The sequence below is a fragment of the Colobus angolensis genome, unplaced genomic scaffold (assembly GCF_000951035.1).
Source record: "Colobus angolensis palliatus isolate OR3802 unplaced genomic scaffold, Cang.pa_1.0 Scaffold214, whole genome shotgun sequence".
Lineage (NCBI taxonomy): Eukaryota > Metazoa > Chordata > Mammalia > Primates > Cercopithecidae > Colobus > Colobus angolensis.
The window spans coordinates 6,157,262-6,161,441 of NW_012115311.1; the positions used below are offsets into that span (position 1 = coordinate 6,157,262).

The 4,180-nt window shown below is 41.4% G+C and overlaps 1 pseudogene across 1 annotated transcript; it reads right to left on the bottom strand.

The window, feature by feature from the left end:
* Window positions 1-6: 6 nt before the first annotated feature.
* On the bottom strand, window positions 7-1,317 carry LOC105512550 (annotated as a pseudogene). Its single transcript, XR_001001871.1, has one exon. The product of XR_001001871.1 is annotated as a nucleoporin p54 pseudogene (transcript).
* Between the last annotated feature and the right edge of the window lie 2,863 nt (window positions 1,318-4,180).

Consider the following 4,180-nt stretch of genomic DNA (forward strand, 5'->3'; position numbering starts at 1 on the left):
AGTGGACAATAATCATTAAACAGATTATGTTTAAGAAAATGCTGTTGTAAAAATGTACAATAGTACATACAATTTTGGTAATTATGCACTTCTCCTTTTAAAGTAAATACAGCTTTTCGATATAAATCTTTCAAAGGTTTTCTTTGAAGAGCTGTGAGGTGACTGTATTTCAGATTTGATGAACAGTAATTTGTCAGTAAACTTCTCAAAAAACCAAGCCCAGAGAGAACTGTTTTCTTTTTCCCTCCACGTGGTCGGTTTCATTCTTAAGGAAGGGCTGATACAGTAAGAAGATGAACTTCACAAACCTTTACACAAGTTTGTGAACTCTCAACTAAAGACACCACCTCTGATGTGGATGGTTTCATTCAATCCATGTTCGACCAGCTTTATATCTTCTAGATCATCTTTAATGATGCTAATCAAATGGCTAAGGCCTTCCTGTTGTTGTTTCAAATGCTGCTTGATTTCTCGTAACAGATCTGCATCTATGTAATACCTTTCTTCAGATCTGACTGCTCCAAAATGATTCTGCATCCTGATTTGAGACATCAATTCATTTAGTCGACCCTTGAACTGAGTAGGTGCATTTAGTTCACCCTGAATTGTATCCAGCTGAACTCGCAACTGCTCTTCATCAGCCTGAATGGCATAACCACTCTTCCTTTGAATTTCCTGTTTGATTAGGACCTGTAAAGTTCTATGGGAAAGATCCATGAGTTTCCTCTTGTATTGCGCAATTTTGGCTACAGATGTAGTTTGATTCTTTTGTAGCTCACTAATATCTTCAGATATGATATCTAATCTGGTTTGATGCTGCTTAGTCATCTGATCTTGAACCTTCAGTCTTCGGAGAAGTTCCTTAAAACCCACCATTGGTACAGGAATTAACTTTTCAGAATCAGGGTTATCTACCTTGGCCTGTTCCCAGATAATAGGATCAACACCAGCAGGAGGATTCTGTAAAAGCTGTTTGATCTGTGCAGGAGAAAGTTCTGTTCTAGTCATAGAAAGGGTTACACCAAGTTGCTGCAATTGTGTTTTTATATTGGCTTGTTCAAAATGGGCATATAGCGTTGTAGCTGGAACTCTTCTTGAAGTACCATTCGGTGAACGCTCAACAACATAAATAACAACTTCTGTCTGATCATCTGGCAATGTTTTAGTGCCCTCTACATTTACAGTAAGGGTCTGGTTTCCTCCCAAAACTTTATGCAATGATTCCACCAACTGTTGTTGTTGGCTTCGAATCTCTGTTTCTTTTTTGTTGAAAACTAAAACCACTAGCCCATCTTCATCTTTATTACTGGGCATGCAACTATAGAAAGTCAGTGTTCTTATTGAGGATCAGCTGAGTTGGTCTTTAAGTTGAGCAGAAGAGTGGATTTCCCCAGGTGGCTGTGGGGAGACTTCCAGATGATGGTGTCTTAAATCCACGCCAGCTTGGAAGTCTCCAGGCCTTTATAGGCCCAGTGCAGCACCTCATTGTTCCTTGCCTGCAGGCTCTCCCCTCGTCCCCAGGTCTGTGGGGATAGCTCCGGGCAGGCTGTTCTGTCTCCCCTGTCATGGTGGACTGGCTGCCGACCCCTTTGGGGCCGAGCAGAGTGGACTTCTGTTTTGACTATTCGTTTTCTCACATTTTCCCTTTAAACGTAGACTGTCGTCTCTCTCCCTTTCTTATTTTTGTTTCTAACCCCCTCTGTTCCTCTTCGATGTAATTTTAAAGTGAAAACACATGGCTGCAAACCCAGGTCTCTCCATTTACTCAGCTGCACCTACTTATTCAATTTAAACTGGAAGGCCAGTTTACAAACTTTCAAAAATAAGTCCTGGGCCAATGAGGAGAACTGTATAAACACAGGTCTAATTTCATTTCTACTTGTTGCATTTTTTTCTCCCTCTCTTGCAAATGACCTTCCTAGTTTAAAAGCCAGAACATATGTGCGTACACACATATGCACACACACATTTTCTTTCTGGAAGTTTCTTGATTTCTGATTCTGTGACAAAATAAACAGGACTTGAACGGAAAAGGAGAATTTTCAAGAGATGGTTTCCAGCAAACTGTCAATTACCATTAGTGACATCATTCAACACAATATCAGTTTAAAGGGCTTTAGGACAGAGTGTTTGGTTGTTAGAAAAATGGCTGAGTTCTGCTTTTCTCCAAGAAAGACACATATACGCTAGTTTGTCTACCTGTTGATCCTAATCCTCTTTCACTTTACAAAGGAAAATGCAGCTAGCTTCAGAAAATAGGATGAAGAACATATTTCTGACAGCCCAACTGTTCATATTTTGGTACGAAGGAACAAATATGAGAGCATTAGCTAACCCTGAAAAGCCCTGTAAATAAATTCAACTTGCTTTATTTTATCCTGCAATAACCAATACTATAGTCATCGATGTTTTTTATTTGACCCAACTCAGTCACACAGCATTTTGACTTCACAGTTCCGGCACACACACAATCATCCAGAAGAGTCACTGAACTATCAGGTATTCATTCCTTGCTATTCACAGGGCCCAGGACTACACATTTTCATGTTTCGTATATGACCCTCCCAAAATGCTTGTTTAGGAACCTGCCCAACATCACCTTAGTAGGTAAGGGGTAGAAGATTCAAAACCACGTCTTGTGAAGACAAAGGCAGTGCTCTTCCTCTCAACTGGGAGGTTCGAACAAGTGTGAGGTCAGACATCACAAATGAACCTACATAAAGCCATACTTTTGTTATGAACTGAATCGCGTGTCCTTGGAATTTATATGTCGAAGCCCTACCCCCTGCATTGCAGCTGTATTTGGAGGGAGGGCCTTTGGAGAGTTAATTAAGATTAAACGAGATCAAAAGAGGGGAGCCCTAGTAAGAGAGGGCTGTGGCCTTATAAGCAGAAGAAGAGAGACCAGGGACCTCCCTCCCTACTCCCTTCCTCTCCCTTCTCCTCCACTCCCACACAGGAAGACGCCATGTGAGAACACAATGAGAAGGTGCTTTGGCCAGGTGTAGTGGCTCCCGCCTGTAATCTCAGAACTTTGGGAGGCCAAGGTGGGTGGCTCACTTGAGGTCAGGGGTTCGACACCAGCCTGGGCAACGTGATAAAACCTCATCTCTACTAAAAATACAAAAGTGAGCCGAGTGTGGTGGCACACGCCTATAATCCCAGCTCCTTGGGAGGCTGAGGCAGGAGAATCACTTGAACCCGGGACGTGGAGGTTGCAGTGAGTCAAGATCACACCACTGCACTCTAGTCTGGGCAACAGAGAGAGACTTCATCTCAAGAAAATAAATAAAATAAAATGACAAAAAAAAAAAGAAGGTGCCTTCTGCAATCCAAGGAGACAGTCCTCACTAGAAACCAACCCTGACAGCACTTTGACCTTGGATTTCCAGTCTCCAGAACTGTGAGGAAATAAATTCTGTTGTGTAAGCCACCCATCTGTGATATTTTGTTATGGCAGCCAAGCAGACTAATACAATTGTGTTTGGGCGTCTTGGCTGGGGGCTGCTTTCCTAGTTTTACATCCCCTTGAAAAAACCAGAATTTTGCCCTTAATAGCATCCTATCTTTTACTCTGTGCAGGAGCCATTATGACAAAACCTGGAGACGTTCTTGTACTTAGGATTTTATGGAAGAAATGAAACATTAGATGATTGGACCCATATTGGAAATGAAAACCATAATACCCTGGGAAAAAAAAACAAAACAAAACACTATTAGTGAAACAGGAAAATTATAAAATTAACTTCTGTTTTCTACTTGACTTAAAAACTAGTGAAAACCTTCCAAGAGGTATGACTTAGGATGTTACTCTGATGAAACCTAAGTTCTGCCCATCCTTAGCCTCTTATAAGGCCACCTCCCTCACCCTCTGGACCCTGTCCTATTTTGCATATTGCAACAGCAGTTTGTATATCTGAATTTTTAAAAAAGAAATTAGTCTGTAGATGTGCAATTGTTGGGATTTATTTTCAGGACATCCTGTCATCAATATTTCTAAAGAGACTTCTTCCTTGTATTTTCTTATAAACATTTGAGGTTGGTTGTTGACGATCTCCTTCTCCGTCAGCTGGACAGTTCTTCGATCATCCCAGTTGGTTCTCTGTGTCACCTCCCCAGCTCTTCAGCAGAAGAGCGATTGCTAATGGAATCCACAAGGAAACGAATTCCCTGTTTGAGC